This window comes from Pteropus vampyrus, unplaced genomic scaffold (assembly GCF_000151845.1).
Source record: "Pteropus vampyrus isolate Shadow unplaced genomic scaffold, Pvam_2.0 Scaffold26, whole genome shotgun sequence".
NCBI classification, from domain to species: domain Eukaryota; kingdom Metazoa; phylum Chordata; class Mammalia; order Chiroptera; family Pteropodidae; genus Pteropus; species Pteropus vampyrus.
Genome location: NW_011888807.1, coordinates 8678044 through 8703684, shown reverse-complemented (window position 1 = coordinate 8703684; position 25641 = coordinate 8678044). Strand labels below are relative to the sequence as shown.

The window sequence follows — 25641 nt, the reverse complement described above, 5'->3', positions numbered from 1 at the left end:
CTACTTAATACATTACTTAAATAAACAACCTTAATTCAAATTGGCTATTTTTAGAAAAAGAATTTCTGAGAAGTTCCTAGCTAATTTCCAGTGCTATTTAGAACATTGTAATGAAATTAAACAGCACTTAGAATTATTTGAAAGATACAGATTGAATATAAAGTGATAGAAATAAATTTCAAGAAATTAATAATGGCGATAAAATTGTATATCTATTTTAATATATAAAAACAGTTAATTGTAAGGCCAAAAAACATTAATCACGATAAAGCAGATAATGTTATAATGACAAAGAGAAGGAAACTGAATTTGGATGACCCTAGCAAAATAGTCTAAATATGGGTAGAATAATAGTTTTCAGAATTAAAAGAAAAATTGACAATTATACTGATACATTTTTAAATATTGTAATAAAAAATTGATGTGTAAAGTCTAAATCAAACAGAAAGGGTAATGTGGACATAAAAGATTTGAACATCATCCTTAACAAGATAACAATGGATGTCTATATATTAACAGTCTAAAAGTTAGAAAATGTAAGTTCTCTGATTGCAATGCAATCAGACTGATCAATGGTAAGTAAAGAATACACATATTTTAAATTTTAAAAATACTCCAATATTTTAAAAAGAAAGTGTCATATACATAAGCTAGTATTTAGAACTGATTTATAATGACAGATCAAACCGTATGACAAATGTTCACAATGTATCATTCCAAATTTTAATTTATAGCTATATATCTGAAATAACTTATCTACTGGAAAATCTCTATAAAAGATTGTTCACTGTAGTTGTGGGTATTTTCAAAAAATGTGTGAAAAATTGAATTGTTCCTCCATAAAAATCTAATAAACTCTATACTATGTAGAACTAATGAAATAGTTTCTATTTAGAAGTGATAAATCATCATGGACAAAATTCAAAAAGTGAAGGTAAAACAAATTGCAAAGAGATACATAAATTGATAATAGTTACCTAAACTTTAAAATGTGCAAAACAATGCATATTATTTATTATAAATGACTTAATGAGATTAACACAAAATAAGAATAGGCAGTAGGGCAGTAAGGTTAGCTGGAAAAAGGTAACCTTAAGCTAACCATTGATCAGTCTGATGATCGAACTTGAATTTGATATCACAGTATGCTCACATGTAGGACGAATTTGTAACAATTGTTTTAACTAAATAGTAACTACATGGATATCTATAATATTTTTTCAAAATATTTGTTATGTATTTGTTAATCACTTAAAATGAAAATAACGAAAGAATGGAGTTTTGTGATGTATATGTACTGAATCTTTGAATTTTTAAAATGATGGTCTTTTCTTCATAAATAAGACTTAACACATGGCTTTCTATAGAATGTCGCAGTTTTTTTTTCTCCTCAAAACTCTGTATCGCTCAATTATACCAGTAGCAATTATATTCCAGAGAAGTGTGGGACTATATGTTTTGTGCATAGATTATCATCTTTTTTTTTTTTTTTTACCCCAATGGGTGCAAACTTTATTTTTTAACATAAAATTCAAAAATTTTATCCTGATGTATGTGGAGGTGAATCTCTCCATAAGTTTTACCTGGCACTTGGTGGAGATTTTTTTTATAAGTTGATTTAGTTTCTTTTTACCCTGTAATATTGTAATCTCCACTAATTTTTACTCTGGCTGTTTCTTTAAAAATTCATCCTTTATTTTTTTTCATCATAAATTAGTTTTTTTATAATTAATGTCTATGTCTTGGATATTTTTTTTTATTTAAAGCATATTTTTTTCTTTGCATCTCTAGTATTATGCTTTTTATTTTGTGTGTGTGTTATGGAATGTCTAGCTGTTACATGACAATTTTTTTCCTGTTTATTGGCAAAGGAGAATATGACTAAACAATCCATATTTTTGAGTGGATAGCACCTCTAATTTCAATTATTCTTGTTTTTGTTGTCTGGGTTCTTGACTTTTGCTAAATTTTTTATTACTTATAAATCAGATATCTCTATATTTTATATATTTTCTATCTATCCATTTAATATTTTATAGTCTTAAATTTTAAGCATTCTACTGACTTATGAGGTTATATCCTGGTCTCTCTTAAGAGACAGATTAACAGTTAATGTTAATTAATGTTGATTAACATTATCTGTTAATATATTTATGAGGATATGCTTAGAACATGTAAAACAGTACTTTTCAAAACTCTGAAATAAAAATTTTAGCCAGTAAGTGCTATCCATGGTTTTTCTAGGCCAAACATTTTCTCCTTTAGACTTTATTTCTTCAGAAACAAAACCCTTCCCTTAAATCACTTTTGCTATAATATTCGTTGAATAGGTTGAAATATAGCTTAAGAATTGGTTCAAATAAAAAGATATTAATGAGCCAATGAGAGTAACATAGTCCTGACTGACTTGGAAAGCAGTTAGAAGTGAGTTTTCTTTCTCGAATTTTATTCTTACTGTGAGATAGTTGTCACAAGATGTGCATGAATTGACAGGAATTGTAAACTGACTTTTCCCAAGTGACGCCACATATAATTCTGTGGTTACAACTGAAAAGTCCTCATATTGACAAGCAGATAGATAAAATTTCTTACTTTTAGGGATACTGGAACTTTGGATATCCATGTTCACGAACCTTCAAAGGAAAGATGCTGTGAAGTGAATAACACATCACTAGGACTTACTCAATTTAAACTAAAATTATTATAAATAACATTAAATTTATTTCTATATATCAATTCTCATATTTTAATCCACTAAAAGTAATTTCCTCTCTAATTTATTTCTATGGTTTTGGCGTATAGTGCAATACTTGCACATGGTGAACTACCATTTTTTTTTAACCAAAATAAATATTCATTGCATTTTATCAGTCACAATTAAACTTGTAGATAATTAAAATATGAAAATCCAGTGACATTAAGATTTCATCTCTGGAGAATTTTCAGCCAGTGTAATTTATCTCTATCTGATTGATAATTATGCATGTAAAACAACAGTAGTAGAATATCAAGAGATATATTGGTTGTCTCTCAAAAATATAAAAACAATTAAAATAGGATGTAAAATAAAATGCATTAATAAAAATTATTGCTATTTTGAAATAAATATAGTCAAAATGTCATGTTATTTCTTTTGTACACCAAGTGGTTATTTCATTTCGGTAATATCACAACCTACTTCAAAGGAAACTTCAAAGGAAAGATTAGTAAAATAAATGATTTCCCCTTCATGGCAGAAATACCAACATTGTGGTATCTTAGAAAAATCTAACAAAAAATGACTAAAATTTTTAGTTTACTATGATAACAGACCAAGAAAATCTGTATAAACTTGTACTGTATGGGAAAATTAAAATAATTCAATGAAATTTAAATTTATTATATTTAATTAAAAATATTTAATCAAAGTAGCTGAGGTGAACTTTTAGGAAGACAGAATTGAAGCAGAATTGTAAATAAAGCAATTTTACTGTGCAGTTCTAAACTATTAATAAGAAGATGATAGAAAATAGAAAGTGCAGAGAAGAATATGCCAGTGTTTTATCGGCAACATCCAGGAACATATTTCCATAAAGAAAGATTTTAATATCTTTAGCAGATCCTCTAATTAGAGATGGTTACATGAAGCCATCATAATCATTACCAGTAGATATTAATATCATTCAACTGATTTTCCTTTATGCAATTCAATAGTTATCATAAAACCTCCTAAATATATATTTACATTACTTTTAATTATTTTAAAGGTGGGGGGTGGGAGTGAAAGAGAAAACTGTGCTCTTTGCTTGGAAGATATCTCTTTCACTGGACTTTAATACATATCCATTCAGTATAAATATAACTTCATTAAGTATAGGTTAGGCTATAACAGACTGATTATGTTTAATTTTGCTCAATGTTGATTTTTTTTAGAAGTGAAAATCTAAAGACCAAAAACTGGATAAATGTCCACGCAAAGAAAATGCCTTAAGGTGAGATCCTGCCTCCATGTATAAATAATGCCCCTAGGTGATACTGATAATGCATATTATCATAATGTAACAGTGGGGTATTTTGTATTTATTAGTGCAATGGAAAGAACTTTAATCATCACGTGCATAAATATGAGATTTCATAAAATATGAGATTTGAGGTCTGGAAATTTAAAATGATTTTTTTTCTGTTAGATCTCACTTAGTCATCCGAAGCATATTTTCTTAGTTTTATAATTTCTGTACCAATAATAATATCTTTTTTTAGCTATATCAAGATAGTGTCAAGATTTGCCAGTTAAGAAAATAAATGTAAAAAATTTGAAGTGCTATATAAAATAAAAGAAACCAATGCATGAGATGCTAATTAATAAATTTCATTAACCTGGACAAAAATTTATCTTCCCATTGTTTAAAATGGTTTTCAACATCTTCTATTAAACTGTTTTATTGAAGACTCCTTAAATTGAGCATAGAATTTTATTCAGTTCATTTATTTATTTTTTCTTTTTCAGTATATTGTAAAAAACAGTTATCAGATTATGTTAAGGACTGAATGTCTTTTACCTATAACTGGACCAAAAAGAGGAGATGATAGTTGACTATTAATATTGTCCCAAGGACTAAGAAAAACTTTTAAGCCCTTAGCTGAATGATTTTTGGTAATGATGAGACAATTCTGGTATGGTAAAATCCAGTACTCAAAAAGTAATACTAAGGAACAGCTGGCTTTATTCATAATTAGATTTGAGCAATCATCAAATGTAAATGTGGTAAATAATTAAGCTTTATGAGACCTACAGTAGTTCTTTATATAGGTATAGTACATTGACATTTCTCCCCCAGATCTAATTAGTAGCATGAAAAGAAATTAGAAACATAATAAAACAAAGAGAAATTTGAAAATTCTCGGCCCTTTGAATATACTTGGTAATTTAAAGGTAATCATTTTACTCCAAGAAAAGAACAAGGAAATAGAACTAGCTAAGGTGACACATTTCTAGTTAAAGGTAAATAAAAAAAGATTTAAAGTTAGGTCCATTTTCATGAGAGAACAAGATTCACTAAGCCATATACTAAATAGAAGGGAGCAATCTAATGACTTTTTCCTTTCATTTCACTGTAGAATCAGAACTTAAAAATTTTATTGTTGTTATTGAAATTGCAAATAATTAACATGCATTGCTTTCCTTATTAAAAAAGATTAAAGGGCAAATATTTTTTTATATTACTGGAATTATAGTAGTCATCCATCTCTCTCATATGTGTGTGTGTGTGTGTGTGTGTGTGTGTGTGTGTGTGTGTGTGTGTGTGTATATATGTACACATCTCTCATATATATGCATATATATACACATATATGAGAGAGAGACTTTAGATAAAAATTTCTCAATCAGAAACAGTTATATTTAGGGAAAATATTCTAATGCCACTGAAATTAAAAACAAAAGCAATGGGGATGTTTTCCTGACACTGTTCTTTTCCACATATATTCATTAATCAGTTAAGATTTTTCAGATAATCAAATTCAACTTTACTATTAAAATCCTATTTTAATCAATAATGCTTATCAAGACTGAAACTTATACATTTGATCTAGAAGGGTAGACTATATCTGAGAAACATTTTTATTGGGAATCTGTGAAAGTTATGCATATCAAGCAGAAAACCTGATGGCATAATCTAATATTTTTTAACACACACAGACACACACACACACTCTCTTACCCTAAAAGTGAGAATTTCTCTTCTAGTTTAGATTTATAAGAATATAACCTTTAAGAATATTTAAGAAAAATGAGAATTTAATACAGAACTCTACACTTTTAAGTCCATCTTTATATTCAGTATTCAACTCACTCATTTTCAGTTAGTTGAGGTTATACAGTTTCATTTAACATTCTAATTATTCAGTTTAATTAAAGTAAAAAATTCAGACAAATGTGCTCAAAGGAGTAGAATCATTATTTGCAATTTAGAATGTAGCGTTTAAAAAAATATGTCCTCTAGCATCCTGGAATTTAAAAATGTTTGGGTTAAAATTTTAAAAGTTACTTATTTGTAGCTCAAGAAGTATGTCAACTTTACAAATATTAAATAAATAATATTATTAATACATGGGTTGATCGTTTTATAATTTATTTTATTTTTTTGCAAAGTGAAAGACAGATGATATGACTGAAAAACCTGTCACATTAATAATATAGCACCGTAAACTAGTTTTAAAAGGATTAATAAAGTATCACTTGTATTTCAAAATGTATTTACAGATCAAATAGTTCAATATATAAAAATGTTCAACACTTAAAATCACAACAAAATCACAAACATGTATTTCAAAATACTTATTATATGAATCATCATGCTAGAAATTTTGCAGATATTGCCTCCTTTTTATGTTTCAACAACTTGATTAAATATGTATTGCCTTTTTTTAAATGGTATACTGATATTATAAAACATTTTTTAGGTAAAAACTTTGCATTGTAAAGCATGTCTATCATTTATTATTTGACATTCGCAACAGCCTCAGATAGACTGCACAGGTGCTGTTGCACTAATTGTGTAGATCAGTAGACTAAGGGTGAAAAAAATGTAAATGACTTAATTGCTTATATACACACATCAAACATCTAGAGCTAAAAATCTGGCTTTATAATTCACATTCCCTTGTTTTTTTTATCAATGATTAGGCCACATTTAAGGTAGAATTTACTATTGATTATCAGTAAAAATCATTATTAATAATGAAACATATAACTTCTAATCTGCTAAAAGAAAATAAGTTTATTATTATCAATATCTTTATTATCATTTCATCTTTAATGTGTTATAGTCATACAAATACTTCCTTTAATATTTTGTTTAATAACAGATGGATTTTTTTACTAGTAGTATGCTGAATCCCTGCATTGAGTTTGTGATAACATATTGCCTCTTATGTATTTTTTTTAATTATTACTTTCAAGAATTAGAAGGCATTATATAATCAGTACATCTATTTAATGGTTTACTGTGATAGTGTTACTATCTTCAAACCTTATATTAATAGAGCTAACAAAAACTATTATCAAATCAATGATATTTTTATAAGCTGTAATTTCTGAAAACTATAAAAATATAGTAATTCTTATGAGTGATGTTTTTGCCTATTTTTGTTACTTTTCTAATGGTTAGATTCATGCACTATACAAAATTATTTTAATAGTCTATCAATTTATAACAATATCTACTTCTTGTCTTCTGGAAATAAAAATATCATATTAATTGTTTTGTTTATACTGAGGTAATGGTGACTCTATTTCTTGTTAATTAGCATTGAAAAAGTATATATATATATATATATACTTAATGCCTCTATGGGATTATTCTCAGAATATCACCTTTCTGTCTCAGATCAATTGTTGGGATAATACTGCCACAGATTATGGTATATCTGGATACTTGTACAACTATGATATTATTATCATAGAAGCAGAAATAATTAATCTATTCTTATAAATGTAAAATTTAGTAGCGATGTTAATCTAGTACAAAGCAAGTCATGACAATCTAAGATGAAGCTATCTGGAGTGCTACTCCAACAATTGCCTACAAGTTTTGGATAAAGTGCAGAGATCACTTATTCTTTTGAAAATTCTCTTTGATTCTCATATGAAAATGGACAAAAATTAGCTAAGAATTTTATCCTTTCTCTCTTCCCAATAAAGTGTGTTTCCATTGCTTCTAAGAATTAAAGAAGAGCTAAAGTACATATAACTAGAGGCCTATTAAAATTTCATGTTCTAAATAAATCCCATTCATCTAGCTTTTAAAGGAAATAGCGAAAAAAAGATAAATTCAAAGCAAGCAAAGTAAAAAGGCTTATGCAAATAAAACAGAATAATATGAAATATTTAACTTTTCTTATTGTAAAAACTAAGTTTGTCTGCCAAATCTATTTCATTCTTTTAGTGAGAGACAGTTGATGACTGAAATATAAAGGACCATATTTTTAATTTTAGCAGATTTTTTCTTACTGCATAGTCTTAATTATAGATAAAGAATATAATTTTCTAGATTTGGTGTTAACAAATTTAAAAGCTTTATGTTCTAGTGTATCCTTTTAATTTTAAACGAAATATAATAATTAAAATAGCATGGGTTACTGGATCTAAAATGTGTTCCAAACTTATATCAGGATCCTATTACCATGCACACGATCACGATTCTTGCAGTGAGAAAAAACAGATGAGTCTTATTTTTTCTTGTAACAATAATGTTCTAATGTCTCTTCAACTTATAAGAACATAAAGTATAATTACAAAAGAAATTAAATGTTTAGATGTTTTTATTAATTTAAACTAAACGTTTGTCTTCATTATTGTCACTTTCTCTAGGTAAATTTCTAATATCTCTATATTACAATATGAATGATGAAAAAGCATGACATTAATCTTTATAATCGACTCAATTTATACCATTGCATAAATATATAAAGAAAAAATATAAATACAATATTTTTAAATGGAAGCATTCAAAAATATATTGCACAATAATTCACAATGTTGGTGAAACATCTGCCCAATTTGTGGACCACACTCTGAAGCAAAAATTTCAAAGCTAAGTTATATTTTAGAGCAATAGTGGGCAACTGTAGTGCTCTTTATAGATGTGCAAGCATACAGTGATTAAGCAGTAGAATGCTACAACTAGGAGCACGTTAGTTAAGGAGATGTATAGAAAACAGAATTATAGCTGAGCAAGTTATATAATGCGATGTATGGAAAAAGAGTCTTAAAGTACTAAACAGATATATCAGGTTTATCAACAGATAACCAATGTTCATGTTTCAGTCAGAACATGTAATTGTGGTCAGGACTATAAAATTGCCTTCTCAAAAAGTCATAAGATATTAAGGTTGATAAAGAAAAGAACAAATACCTGACAACATTTGTTACTATATAGTTGTATTGTAATTATCATTAACTTTAGTATTATTTTAAATTATTCAGTTGTTTTAGAGATGATTAAATAAGTATAATATTTGAAATTGTACTTGTGAAAACAAGGTGTGACAAATTGATTTAAAATTTGTTATTTTCAGCTTGATTTTCCACATATATTTTATAAAAATGTAATCCAGTCATAGCCTCTTGTATAAAATTGCATAATTTATGTTGGAGGTGACAGAAAGCCCAAAGTTAACTGGTTAAATAAATCGAATTTACGTAGCATTATATGTGAAAGCTCAGACACCAGCCACGCCATTAGGACTTACTTTCTCTGCCTCTTGGATCTTTGTGTCATATCTTTGTAATCAAACTAATTCTTGCAAATTCGCTAAGATTTACTTACATTTTTGTATCACATTTTTTTCCCCAGAGATTCCAGCAAACAACTTTTTATTTCTATTGGCTCTGATTGGTTACACACTCATTCTAAAATTACTATGTTGGAGGAGTTTTAGGCATTTCTGTTATTTAGCTTCACTTCTTCCTCCTACTAATTATTTCTATAATTTTCATGCTTTTGTGTATTTTGACTTTTTAAGAAGAGCATTTACTATTCTCATATTTTAAAAATTATTTTACTAGATCCCTTTAGTTTTACAGAAGGAGCTACTAACTTCTCCAGAATTCAGCAAAATGGTTTTGATAAAAATCAACCTGGTTTAGGCATTTAGAAAAAAATATTAATATTATTTTTAGCAGGGATAAAATATAGACTATTTGCATTTCTGGGTAAATAAAGATATTTTTTCTTTCAGTATTTTTTGGAAAAAAACACGTGAGAAACTGGGAAATTGAACAAGAGATAAAGAAATGCAAAGAAATAAAGAGACATTTATAAACAAATGTTCAGATACAGGTTATCAGGGAATCCCAGGCCTAGATTTCTCTTATACATAAAAACATATGTGCATGTGTTTTGTTTCTCTAAGCCAATATCTATAATATTTTCCTACATCTAAATATTCAGTTATTTAAATATATATAGAGAGAGAGAGAAAAAAAATTGAAGTTCTTGTGTTTTGGTTTCTTCATCTGCAAAATAAGAATTAAAGAATGCATGTAAATTATTTAAACCATCATGCAATCTTTTGATAATTTTAAAATCAAAAAAACTGATTAATTATACATTTTGATTCAAATAATGAGGTAGATTGACTTGTTAATTTCAAATTGATCAATTGTATTACTATTTGCAGTGTCAATTTATGACATTTGTCTATTTTAATCTAATCAAGTCAATCAGATTATACTTGTTTCCATAAACTCCTTATACCTTAGTTTAAATTTTATTGTGTTTGTTGACAATCGAATTTATCACTATCATTGTATTAAATATCAATATTTTCTTTTAAGTATTTTTTTGCATTTTCTTAGAAAAGTTTCAACCCTTGTAAATAATTTACCTTTTACTTGATATTTTAGAGCTCCTTTGATAATTATATATTGAATACATTTGGAACATTTTTTGATATTAATTGGTTAATAATTGCACTTTCCATTTTAATAAGTTAACCTTTCTTAAATCTTTTCTTCATTGATTTGACACACTACCTTATAATAAGTTAAAGTTTTCACTAGTAATGATTTTATATGCCAAATCAATTTAGTCCGTTAATAAAAAAATCTTTGTTTTGTTAGATTCTTTCCTTACGAGAAATGCAAGGTTATTCTTTCAATATACTGTTGAATTTAAATAACAGATACATAATTTATAGAATATTCATAAGAGAAATTAAACTATTATTTGACCGCTCTCTTAATATAATTTTGAATTGAATATTTGCATTTTGAAAAGTGATCATCAAGAGTTCATATATAATCAGAATATATTCTTGTGTGAAATGTTAAGAAAAAAATTCCAGATCAATAAATTGAGTGTTTATATGATTTCCTTTTTTTACCAGTTTTCCACAGGTTAAATTTTGGTGAATCAATTTTATAACATATTATAAACATAATTCTATGAATTATTCATTTTACTTACTTTGCAAATGCATTAATGTAAAATTTTCCATATAGGTAAGATTTTAAGATGAAGGGACACTCTGCTACTCCATACTTACCTTTTGATGTGTCTGATTGGCTCTCCCAATTCCCATTCTGCCACCAGGAATGAGGTTGATCACTGAGGCAAAACCGACTTTTCTTTACTGGGTTCCTTCCTCTTATATGACCCAACCACATTTTTGTGATAATTTTGCAATAATTTTTGTAATAATTTTGCCAGGATGTCTCTTACCTGTCTTCTTTGGAAAGCACTTCTGTCAGAGATGCTTTCTTCAACCACATTTCATTTGCTTTTTTGCTGGTGGAAATCATTCAAAGTAAATGCTATGACTTTGGCTCTCTTCTATCATTTCAGGGGTAATGGATATATGATATTTCCCCTCATACATGTTTATCTTTATTCATTTTGTTAAATGTTTGAAAGAGATATTAGAAGCTTATATTCATGCTTTAATAATTTTGGAACAAGTTTTAATAGCTATTCATAAAAATAATGTTTAATGCATATGTTAAGCATGCATTCAATAAGTTATAAACAGTTGATTTATGAATGAAATAAAAGTTCAAGAGGCAAATTGTCTTTTCATGTCTTACATAGTTTAATACATTTTCATCATTTAAATATTGGTCTTTACTTGATATGGGTTTTTCTTTATTTCAGTTGCAGATATGCAATTCTCTAGAACATTATATGTTTAAAGGATCTTGTATATAAGATGAGAATTGAACCATCTACAGCCATGCCACCCTGAACAAGCCCAATCTCATCTGATCTTGGAAGCTAAGCAGAGACGGGCCTGGTTAGTACTTGGATGGGAGACCACCTAGGAAGACCAAGTGCAGTAAGCTTAAAAAAATAAATAAAAAATAAAATATAAAGGATTGTAAGCTGACAAGGTCCTTGCAATCTGTAAGGTTAATGAACGGTTGCCTCGCTTAAAAAATAAATAAATACAAAAATAAAAAAATAAAATAAAATAAAATGAGAATTGAACAATCATTTTATTTACAAACTACTTTTAAATAAAAATTTTAAAACAGTATGGTGGTTAGATTTTATGGCTCATAATTATTTTCTTAATATGCTATTCATGCCATTTTTAGTTATGAAATATTAGAATGTTATTTTATTAGAAGTAACTTATATATTATTCTAGTGTCACGCATGCAGTTTTGTGTTGTTTCCATTTAACACTATTTGCAGAAAACAACTATCAAGTGTTCTTACTCTACTAACTAGATAATTACTATTTAAACACTGACCTGCCTTCCTTTCATTAAACACCTACTCATTTTCTTAATGTAAATAGCATTGTGGAAATTAAACATGCAAGCTTATTAAAGAATTAATGTACTAGTGCAATAAATTAAGACTGAATAAAATAGCATAGCTAATGTCTTGCTGAATTCTCAATGAATGACTTTTTCTAAATTAAAGAATAAGGCATAATTTTTAAATTCCATCCTTTTAATTAACATATTGTTTTTCTTACATATTAGTGAAGAAACAATTAAATAATAAGTCAAATATTGTTTGAGAAGTAACATACTCATTTTTTATATATATGAGATTCTAATCTTTTACAACTGAGGATGACCCTTAGGTTGAAAAATAATTTAACTACCAATCCCTCATATTTAATTTTATGAGTTTTGAAACATTTATTTAATACTAATACTTTTTTTTTCCTGCATCAGAATAATTTGGACCAGATAATTTCTCCTTTTCTTTTTTAGTGAGTACATTCTTTGCACTTTGATCCAAAGAAATGGTTCATATAATAGCAAAGTAAGCTTTTGTAAAACCTAGGAACCTATCATAATTAAACAATTCTTGGATGTTAAAGAGACATCTAATTTATAATCTTTGTTCCATGCATAATAAAATGCATGGAAACTTACATTTTATGCTTAGTTTTCAATGTGGTATTGCAATATCTTGTTAATGGATTCTCTTTAATTTTTCATATAAATGTATACATGTACAGACACATACACACACACACACACACATATACATACATACACACAGTGCTTTATTGTTGTAATTTTTTTTCCATATCCATACTCTGGTTGTCACTCATGACCTTGCAAGAAGATTTGTACTTTACAAAGCTTCTGATCTTTTTCTCCAATAAAACTGGGCAGGCTTCCATAGTCATTAAGAGGCAAGAAGACAGATTTGAATATGCTTCTATAGTGACCAATATATTTATCAGTCAATTTCCATCTTCCTCAAGACTTTTTTTGCACAGAAATCTTACTAGATTGAATTATACAGGAAACCTTTTGTAATCAAACACTAGCGATATTAAATAGTTGCAATATTCTCCTATAAAAAAGGCTGTAATCAAACATAAATTATATTTTTTTTTTGCTTTATGAATAACTATACAGTAAAGAATTTATATTTTATATATGCATGCATACAAGAAAAAGATCGGTGGTATTTTGTTATACAACAAATATATGGTTAAGATAAGAAAATATCCCATATAGGACCCATATGAAACTAGCATATAAATAACAACATTAAAAAATAAAATTCATTGAGTAAATTTGAAGATCTAATATACTTTATTAAATGATTCATGAATCAGGCAGCATCCCATCCAGCAAGTAAAAGAGTGCTTTGAGGAGTTGTATAAAATTTAACAATTTCTACAGAAAGAAGATTATGGCAGGGGAGTTATTAGAAAAAGAAAAGAAAGGATTATTTTTAGATCAGGACTTCTTTTAGCAGGAAAGGGAAAGGAAAGAGTTTTATCATGCAGAGTACTTCTGCTTCCTGTGGAGGAAAGAGTGGAGTAGGGCCCATGTGACAGATTATCTTAATAGTATTGACCAGAAAATTCCAGTCTGGTTAAGATTACATTTCTGGTGAACGTCAAAAGTGCAACTAAGTCAGGTATTATATCTAGGTTTTGTATCATGAAAGTAACACCATTTTGGGCCTATGGTCTTCTTTTTAGCAACAGTAAATAAAATTGGATTTTATATATTTACTTTTGAATAAATATTGATTGGTCCCTGTCTAAAATATTTGTTGTTTACTGAAATATATTTTTCCATATATAGAATATAAAACACTTGTAAACCAAAACAATTTTAGATTATAATAAAGGCGGGGGTGGGGAGCACTTATTTCGGCTGCAACAAGCTGCAGCCCAGGAGACACAGATTCAGGTAGTAATCTAAATTGTGTTCCACCGAGACAAAGAGGAGGCTGACTTTTCTAGCAAAAGTTCCCACCTAGGTTCTCAACTATGTCTGCTTTGTGTAAATGAAGTTTCCAAATCGTGTAGTTCTGGTTGGTCAAGACAGTTGTCAGTCTCTTGGTAAAAAGACAAAATCAGGGTTTCCCTGCCATAGTTGACTTAGATAGTATAAACAAGGGAGGCATATGGAAGAAGCCAGAGTTCAGTTAGAGGTTCATCCCTGTATACAGAGCAGTTGAAGATCCCTTTTCAGCAAATGGCTGCTAGGATTTTATTTATAAAATTTGTGTCCTTAGTTGACGATGTGGAGTTTATTTCAGAAAATAAATTTACTCTTGGGGTTCACATCAAATGAATCTTTCTTCTGTGTCAACACAATTCATAAAGTTCCTGAAATATACTATATATTTATAAATATTTACTAATTACAATTATTGAGTAAAGATTCTGTATGCAAACACAGATGATATGTGAGGAAACAAAAATGTTTCTAACTGCTTCAAGAGTATTGTGTAGTTTATACAGAGCAATACGTCTGTCACATTTTAAATAACAAGTATCCCATTTAAAAATTATAGCTGAAAATTTATTTATCTTTAAAAGACATGGACTATTTTTATTAGAATAAATGTAACAATGGTTTGACAAGGAAATTTTTCTGCATTCTCTAAATAAAAAGATTCAAAATAAATTTTCACATGCATATTTGTACGACTTTGGTTTGCCAGAGAATATATTCAAAAAGAAAAGAAGACAAAAGAGAGTTTTTCCTTCTTTCTGTGAACATAGAAATAATTCTTCATTTATTAATATAGTAAGACTGCCTTAACATTTCCATCCCTACCTTTATAAGCATTTATTTCTCTTTTTCCCTCATCAGTTTAGAACTATACACTAGTATTTATAAAATGTCATAACACAAAATCTGTTTTTCTTCAAATTTTCAACAAAGGCAATAATAATAGCAATATCAACTTTTCTTTTTGCTATTGAATTTACAGATAATCTACCTTTAGACATAATACTTCAGTGTCAATACACAGTTCTCAAGATTTTGGTATTAGGAACTTTTCTCATCCCCTTTAGTTGTTTATATGCCTATTTTTAAAAAATTTGATTCTAGATTTTTTTCTGACAAAATAAAATATCAAAACCTAGCCACCGAACGTACTCAACAGGATTTATACAGTGTTGAGTACTAAGATAATGCACATGCCCTGGTGTTTCTGCAAACAAAATATATGCTCCAAATTTGACATTTCTACTTCTCAATAGGGTAGCAACAATAATGGGAGATGTATGTTGATAGATGGTATGTGGTGGAGTGCAGTAGAATTTAAGAAAATGTTTAGACGCTATTCTTGTTTTTGAAGCAAATTGAAACCAAGAGAAATTGCAAGAGTTGATAGAGCCTTAGCAAATATTTATTAAATAAAATCATTTTTTATATAAAAGGTTATCAATTGTTTAAACTACCCATAGAGCTAGAAGAGGAGTGCAATAGAGTCATTACAAGAATTAGCCGTGGAAAGGAGTATGTGAGTTTGAATCCAAGAACTTTTACTTACCAAGATTTTAGGTCTAGGGTAAATTAATCAACACTTTGAGCCTAAGTTATCTAATGTGTTCAGAATGGACAAATAAAACCAATCTTAAATCATATGATGGCTATGAGAACTAAATGAAATAACATCAAATAACATCTGCAAAATATTTAATTGAATAGGTGTTATCCAATTGATATTTACCAAGTAATTTTTATATAAAAATATAAATTTCAGTTCTAAGAGAAAATATTGAAATATTGGTTTATGACTAGATAGTCAATGAACATACAGGTGTAATTGTATTTTATTAGTTACTAACTTTATTACATAGGAATGTACTTAGATCTTTATCTTAGAGCATACTCATGACACACAAGAATAAAAATATATTACACAAAATTAAAAGATTAAGAAAAATTAAATTTAGTATATATAGACTTTGGAGTCTCTCTTGCTTTCCTACTGTCCCTGGAGAAATAAGCCACTGTTCTGTAAACTACTTATGATGGAGATTTCATGAAGGAGAATGTGGTTTTACCCCAGGAACTGAGAACCTCCTCAGGCTAACAGCCTGCAAAAGAACTGATTTTTTTTTAAAGAATTTTAGTGCATTTGGAAGTGAAATCTCCTCCTGTTAAGCCCACAGATGATATACAGCTTAGTTGACTAGAAGTTTATTACAGCATGATGTGACCTTGAAGCAAAGAACCAAGTTAAGTCACACTTGACTCTTGGCCCATATAAACTGAGATATGTGTTATTTTAAGCCACTTAGTTTGTGGTTATGTGTTATGCATCAACAGAAAGAAAATCAACTTCATTGATTTTGACCATATTCTTAATTTTATTCCTAGTGTCTCTTAAGTGTAGCATTTCCACATGTTTTCTTTGCATATTTGCTCTCTTCTCATCTATAGCTTATTGCTACATAGCTCAGTGGTTAAGCTTTCTCTGCTCTTTCTTTTTAATACAATTTTAAGATAGTAGATCAAGGCCATACTTGTTTTTAACTTCTACAATAAGTATTCCAAGAGAGGAATGAAAAAAAATGTGTTTGATCTATCATTTTATATAAGAAGTTTCTCAATAATTAATCAGCAATATACATTAGAAGTGATTGCCAGTAAAGTAACTGCATTCTATGGGACCTATAGTGCTGCCTATTATCAAGGATGCACAATCTCACTAAATGTAACAATATTGTGCATTAATAATTATAAATAAACTGGTAAGAATTAGAGAATACTATTTTAAAAGACCTCAAAATAAAAATTCTGATAACAGTAAATCTTTATTGAGTATTTTTAAGTAATATAATAATCACAATATAGATAAAATTACATCTTACTAGAACTTTAATGTTTATAGAATATACCAACATACATTTTTAATCATTTAACTTTCACAACACACCTGCAAGATGATTTTATTAGTGCCATTTTTTTTACATGAGGAAGCTCAGATTTAGATGGATTAGGTAACATACTCAAAATTAAACAATTAATTAAATATTGGAGCTAAAACTGAAATCCATGTCTAGCTATGTCCATACTCTATTCACTAAGCAAGTGGTTTTTAATCTTTGTTACCTAGGTTTTCTAAATGCTAACTAACCCTCCTCATTTTTTTCATATCTACATCAGAATCACTAACACACAATCTTCTACAAAGAAGTTTTTCTTTTATTGACCTTATATATATTGATTTAAAATATATATATATATTGCTTATAAACATTTTAAAGCATTTTAAAATTTGATATTTATTTTATTATTTGATGATGATTATAGAAATCTTCTATAATAAATGTTATAATAGTTCACCAATGTTTAAATTGTAAAGAACAGTATTGAATTGGAGTTAAATGAATTTACAGTAAAAGAAACAAGTAAAACATAAGAGAAATACACTTTCTTCCTTTCTCCAGCTTTCAGCTGAACATATAATCTCTTCAATCACAAATCTTAAATCTCCCAATGAAAACCTAGGAAGTATACGGAATGCTAGAGCTAACTATGACAGTATACGGGATGCTAGAGTTAACCATTTGATTTCATATGAGAAACTTAAAGCCTAGAGAAGGGAAGATACATTTAAGGCACACTTAATTGAATAAATTACTAAGAGCAAAGATCTGATATTCTATCTTCAGTATTCTTTACAGTATGGATTTATTATACAATCATATATATATTTTTTAATGTAAAACTCCGTAGAGACTCTTGATCAGTCTAGATAAATTGATTACAATATGAATAGTAACTTTCAACATCAAGTGGAAATAAATCTTGTTTGGGGAAAGAAAAGGCTAATTTAGACTAGAGTTAAAGGAAAGTTTGACTCTATCATCAGAATACTCTCTATCTTAGCTATAAACAAAACATTAAGTGCTTAGCTGTACCTAATGTCTGCAACAGCCAAATTTAAGTAAAAAGGCAAACTCAGTCTTGGTGTTGAAGGAAGAAAATTATTTAATATAAACAGTAAGATTCTTTTTGCTAATAGAATAAAACAATAGAAATCTGTGAACAAATGTGTAACTATTAATTTCAAGGTAAATCTACTGTAGCTGATGGTCAGAAAGCAACCTTAAACCACTTTTTACAAACACTGCTCTCACCACAGCTGCCTGATATATATGAATCTGGAGACAAAGTCCTGGAACATAGAGCATGGCAGTCACAAATAAAAGATCTTGAGATCTGTCTTGCCAGCCTTGACGGCCATAGAAAGATAGCATGTACACCACTTTCACTTTCCATAATTCACTTGAATGCTTCTCATTGTCAAAATCTAACAACTTTGATTATTCTTAGCTACATAAAGGTCTGACAAATGAAATTTTTAATCTACCTGTGCTATATATTTTCAAATATATAGGCAGTGCATAAATAAAAATCTGATATATATGTATCAGCGATATAAAAAAATAGAATACAAATATAGAAAAAAGAAAGATAAATCAGATCTAAGTTAGCATTCTAATAACTGTGAAGAGGGTAATTATCTGGCAGAAATACAATCTCACATTATGAATGTTTTTTTTTCCTATATTTTTGAATAAATGTTTATCAATGGAATGCTATATTTTTTGCTGAAAAAAACCCTGGTCTATTTCTGTTCTATTGTTATAGCTTACATATGTAATTATATAATTTCTTAAATGTTCCCAATTAGTCATAGCAATGCATTTTCTAACTTTACACGTACCAGTTTCCTTTTAGAAATTGCTGTTTAGTTTGAAGAAGTTAGGTACAGTTAAAATATATATAATAGGTTACAAAATAATTTTTTTAAAACAAATATATAGAAATAACTTTCTAAGCCCAAGATGAAGACACACCTACCCAGAATCAGCAAACCAAAACTTACATTTCTGTAAATTCTCCTCTTTAACAGAAATGATATATATTCAATCTGTAAATCAAATCACCAAACACCAAAGCAATTCTGAACTTTATACTTATTTTATTATTCTTTTTCATCCCAAAAAGTTTGAATATCTGGCCCCAGTCAATCGTATATTTTCTATTTTTCTCATCTTGTTCTTTACTATTTATTCTATAAAAGCTTCCTGACTTCTGCCTCATTTTGCAGTTTACTGAAAGGAAATGTCAGCTTCATAAAGTGATAAATAAAGTTCGTTTGTATAATTTAAATAGTTTTTCTTTAATCATATTTTAACAAATATTAATTTTGTTACTGAGCAAGAGATCACTGTCTATTGCACATAGAGCCAATACTATGGCACCAGCTTTTGAGAGAAAAGTTTTATAGAGAATTGAACCAGCAAGAATATAAGAGGGAAGACTCAAATCTGTCTTCCTAATCAACGATTTGGGCTGGAATTTAAGGGAATTTAGCACCAGATCTTCAAGAAAAGAGCACCTTCACTATTGAAAGGGTTCTGTGTTCAAGTTATGGCCCTATTCTGGCCTTTAGGTTCCATGCTGGAAAAAACTTTGGTTCTGGGTGAAATTTGCAACATTTTCTCTTCTATGCATGCTTCAGCAGCATGACTTACAGTTTTCTTCTGTTGTGTCTGAAAAATTATTCTGTATCTGAGTATAGGATCAGATTGAGCTCGTTCTGGGGTTATATCGCAAAATGTAAATTAAAGTAACTTTGTCATTTAGATAGCTTTAGTGCAATTGTTGCTTCTCTCTCATTTTCAAATAAAAAAATCTTTATTTAAAATATACAATTTTAATGCTAATCATGTGACAACAGTAGTAAGATATATATTTTTTTAACATTACATATACATACACATATTTGGATCCATAAACATTAAATTAAAAAAAATGGTAAATATTTTAGTGTTTAAAACTCCGAAATGAGGTTTTTGGAGAAACAAGGCACAGTTAGAGATGTCCCCAGATCTCTTCCCTTAAAAAAACAATAGGCTGAGCATCTAAAATTCCACAAAAAACACCCAAACTGCACACCAGCACATCTGAGTGTGGGATCTGCACATAAGAACTACCACAGGTCAGAACCCCAGGTGTTGAGCGGTAAACTTGGAGAAACAAAGAAGTTGCCTGACCCAGCCTGAGCTCCATGCAGGAGGAGGGTAAGGGGCAAGGTGCAGAGAGTTTCCTGAAGAGCCCTACATGCGAGAGTTGTAAGCTCCACGCAGCTTGCTGCATGGCCCAATCATCAGGGCAGAAAGCAGAGAAACAGGACAGCAGAGAAACAATAGTTGATTTTTATCAGCCAAGGTTGCAAAACCAAGGCTGAGCTGCAGTCCCCAACCCCCAGCCCAGAGGGTCCCTCCTTCCATAACCTCTGAGACCAAACACCGAGGGGCCCATGGGGGATCTGAGCAAACTCTACCGAAACTGTTGCTAACACTGACAGTAACTGAGACTGAGTAGTGAGCGTGATTAAACACCTATAAGAAAAAAAAAAAAAGGCATTATCAAGGCTCTGTACAAAGCAGAGATCCAAGAGGCTCAGACATCACCTTCTAAAAACCAAAAGAAAAATGCCTTCTTTGCAACAGGTTAAAGAGAGACCTTTATATAATAAATCTTTTTGGAAAAAAAAAAAAAAAAAGCAGAATACACTTCCATTAATGACCAGGCAGAGAAATTGTCCATTAAACACCATGGACAACCAAGATGACAAGGAATCTCAGAAAGAAAGAGAAAAATCTCCAAAAAATAAGCTTACAGACATAGAAATATGAAAGCTTACAGCCACTTAAATGGCAGAGAATTCAGGATGGTACATCTGAAAAAAGTCAGTGAGATCCAAAATGAGTCATATCAACAATTTCAGGAGTTGAAAAAACAAATAGATGACTAGAATGAGTTCTTTAGCAAGGAGATTGAAACACTCAAAAAGAACAATAGATCTTCTGGAGATTAAAAACACAATGCAAGAGTTGAGAAATGAAAGAGTAAGCTTGGGAAATAGAGTTGACCAAATGGAAGAAAGGATAAGTAATAAAGAAGACAGAGATCTAGAAATAAATCAGAAGGAAGAGAGAAAGCAAAGAATGAAAAATAATGAACGAGAAATTCAAGCATTAGCTGATATTATCACGTGAGGAAACATAAGAATAATAGGCCTTTTCAAAGGAGAGGAAAGGGTGGAAAATGATATTTCAAGCAAATGGCATTCAGAGAAAAGTGGGAGTAGCAGTACTAATATCAGACGAAATAGACTTCAAAATAAAAAAGGAGCTTTTTCAGACAAATAGTTGATGAGATTTTCCCAAAAAAGGAATGAGCTGGAGCTTAGAATCCAAGAAATCAACAGAACACCCAATTATTTCAATCCAAAAAGGCCTCCACCAAGACACATTATATTAAAATTGTCAAAAATCATCAAAAGACAGAATTCTCAGGGCAGCCAGGGAAAAGAATATATAACTTATAAAAGAAAACCCATTAGATTATCATCAGACTTCTCAGCACAAATCTTACAAGCCAGAAAGGAGTGAAATCAAATATTAAAACTATAAAATGAAAGGAAATACCAGCCAAGAATAATGTATCAAGCTAAGCTCTCTTTTAGAGATGAAGGAGAAAAAAAGACCTTTCCAGACATACAGAAATTGAGAGAATTCTCCAATATGAGGCCTGCGTTACAGGAAATACTGAAAGACATCAGCTCACCTAATGATGAGGGACAAACTGAGACAACAATGACTAAAAAGGGAAGGATTCGAAGATCCAAATTCTCAAAGAGGAATGGAGATAAGGCAAGTGCAGAAGAAAATGGAAGACTACCCTTTACATATCCGTAATGGTAACCACACGCCAAAGATTCAGAACTGAAGTGTATAACATAAAACAAGAAGTACCGGAGGGAAAACCCACAAAAACCAAACAAAACAAAGAAAACAAGAACACAAGGACAAGGAAGTAATGGAAACACTGAGTACCAGAAAACACAAGATAAAATGGTTATAAGAAGACCTCATATTTCAATAAACATCTTAAATGTAAAGAGACTGAACTCACCAATAAAAAGGCACAGAGTTGTAGATTGGATCAAAAAATAAAACCCAACCTTATACTGCCTCCAGGAGGCATATCTCGGTTCCAAAGACAACTATAGACTCAAAGTGAATGGGTTGAAAATAATATTTCAAGCAAATGACATTCGGAGAAAAATGGGAGTAGCGGTACTAATATCAGACAAAATAGACTTTGAAATAAAAAAGGTAAAGAAAGATAATGAGAGACACTTCTTAATGACAATGGGAATCATGCACCAAGAAATAATAACACTTATTAATATCTATGCTCCCAATCAGAGAGTCCTGAAATATATAAAGCAATAACTAACAGAAATAAAGGGAGGAAGAGATCAAAACACTATCATAGTAGGGGACCTAAATACCCCACGTTAGATATGGACAGATTATCCAAAGAGAAATTCAATAAGGAAATAACATCCTAAAATGACACATTAGAACAACAGGACATAATTGACATTTTCAGAGCCTTCCATCCCCAAATGGAAAAACATTTATACATTCTTCTCTAGTGCACATGGATCATTTTCAAGAATCGACCACATAATGGGATACAGAGAAAGCCTCAACAAATATAAGAGGGTTGAAATCATACCAATCATATTCTCTGATCATAATGTTTTGAAACTAAAGATCAACTGCAAAAAGAAAGCAGGAAGAACCACAAATACATGGAGATTAAACAACATACTATTGAAGAATAACTGGGGCAGGGAAGAAATAAAAAGAGAGATCAAAAGATACATAGAAACAAATGATAACGATAGTACAACATATCCAAACTTTTATATGGCAAAAGTGGTCATAAGACATGGCAAAAGTGGTCATAAGAGGAAAGTTCATATCATTAAAGTCCTATCTCTAAAAACAAGAAGAGTCCAAATATTTAAACTAATGTTTCATCTTAAAAAAAAACTAGAAAAAGAAGAACAAATGAAGCCTAAAGTCAGCAGAAGGAAAGAAATCATCAAAATTAGAGCAGAAATAAATAAAATTGAAAATACACACACACACACACACACACACACACACACACACATTATAGAAAAAATAAATGCAATAACAAGCTAATTCTTTGAGGAGATTAATAATATTGGCAAACCTTTGGCTAGACTCACTAAATTAAAAAGAGAAAAGACACAAATAAATAAAATCAGGGATGACAGAAAGGAAATTATGACAGAGATCACAGAAATACAAAGGATCATACAAGAATATTATGAAATAGTATATAACACCATATTTAATAACCTAGAAGAAATGGAACAGTATTTAGAAAAATATAACCTTTCTAGACTGAATCATGAAGAACTGAAAAATCTAAATAGACCGATCAGCAGTATGGAAATTGAAACAATCATCAAAAACATACCAAAAAGTTAAAGTTCAGGACCAGATGGCTTCACCAGTGAATTCTACCAAACATTCAAAGATTTAATACCTATTCTCCTCAAACTCTTCCAAAAAATAGAAGAGGCAATACTTCTCAACTCACTTTTTGAGGCCAATATTACTTTTATATCTAAACCTGGTAAAGATAACACACAAAAAAAGAAAACTACAGACCAATATCTCTCATGAATACAGATGCAAAAATTCTAAATAGCATACTAATGAACCAAAAACAACGATATAGAGAAAAGATTATACGCCATGATTATGTGGACTTCATTCCAGCGGCACAGAGACAGTTCAAAATACGCAAATTGATTAATGTGATACACCACATAAACAAATTAAAAAATAAGAATCATATCAATAGATGCAGAAAAAGCCTTTGACAAGATGCAGCATCCATTTATGATCAAAACACTTAATGAAATCTGTGTAGAAAAAAAGTACCTTAACATAATAAAGGCCATAAATGACAAACCCTCAGCCAACTTTATAGTTAATAGTGAAAAACTAAAAACTTCACTCTAAGATCAGGAAAAAGGCAAGGCTGTTCTATTGCCACTTTTATTCAATATAACATTGGAGGTCTAGCGAGTACAATCAGGCAAGAGAAAGATATAAAAGGTATCCAAATAGGAAACAAAAAAGTCTAACTGTCACTATTTGCAGATGACATGATTCTCTATACAGAACACCCTAAAGATGCCACAAGAACATTACTAGAAACAATAAGCAAATACAGTAGTTTCTGGATACAAAATCAATATTTAAAAATCCATAGTGTTCCTATATTCAAATAATGAAGTATCAGAAAAAGAAGTGGAAAAAATAATTTCTTTTGCAATTGCAACAAAAAGAATAAAATACCTAGGAATAAATCTAATGAAACATGTGAAGGACTTATATAATGAAAACTATAAGACTCTATTAAAAGAAATCAAAAAAGATACAAAGAAATGGAAAGATATTCTATGTTCTTGGATTGGAAGAATCAACATAGTTAAAATGACCACATTACCTAAAGCATTATACAGATTCAATGCAATCTCCAGATTTGTATGAAAGCACAACGGACTCTGAATTGCCAAAGCCATCCTGAGAAAAAAGAACAAGGCTGGAGGCATCATTCTTCCTGACTTCAAATTATACTGCAAAGTGACAGTAATCAAAATGGCATGGTATTGGCAGAAAAACAGACACATAGACCAGTGGAACAAAATTGAGAGTCCAGAAAAAAACCCTTATTTATATGGAAAAATAACTTTTGACCAAAAAAAAAAAAAAAAAAAAACCATACAATGGAGAAAGAAAAGCCTCTTCAATAAATAGTGCTGGGGAAACTGGAAAGCCACCTGCAGAAGAATGAACCTAGACTGTTGTTTATCACCACATACCAAAATTAACTCAAAATGGATTAAGGACATGAATATAAGACCTGAAACATTAAAATGCTTAGAAGAAAACATAGAAATGAAACTCAAGGGCCTTGGACTTAAAGATAATTTTATGAATTTGATCTCAAAGGCAAAAAAAAGTAATAAAAATAAATGAATAGGACTACATCAAACTAAAAAGCTTCTGCTTAGCAAAAGAAATTGTCAACGAAGTAAAGAGACATCCGTCTGAATGGGAAAATATATTCGCAATCAACGTCTCTGATAAGGACCTAATATCCAAAGTATACAAAGAATTCATGCAACTCAATGACAACAACAAAAATGATCCAATCAAAAAATGGGCCTAGGAACTGAACAGACACTTCTTCCCAGAGGACATACAAATGACCAACAAATATATGAAAAGATGCTCAACATTGCTAGTTATTAGGGAAATGCAAATCAAAACCACAATGAGATACAATCTTACACCTATTAGAATGGCTATCATCAACAGGACAAGTAAAAAAAAAATATATTGGAGAAGATGTGGAGGAAAAGGAATTCTTATTCACTGCTTGTGGGACTGCACATTGTTACAGACACTATGGAAAACAGTATGGAGATTCTCAAAAATCTAAGA

General features: G+C 29.6%; 2 pseudogenes; both read left to right on the top strand.

Moving 5' to 3' along the window:
- LOC105289668 overlaps positions 1 to 25641 on the top strand; it is a 143275-nt pseudogene that overhangs the window by 15854 nt on the left and 101780 nt on the right.
- Positions 11703 to 11821, top strand: LOC111737427 (annotated as a pseudogene).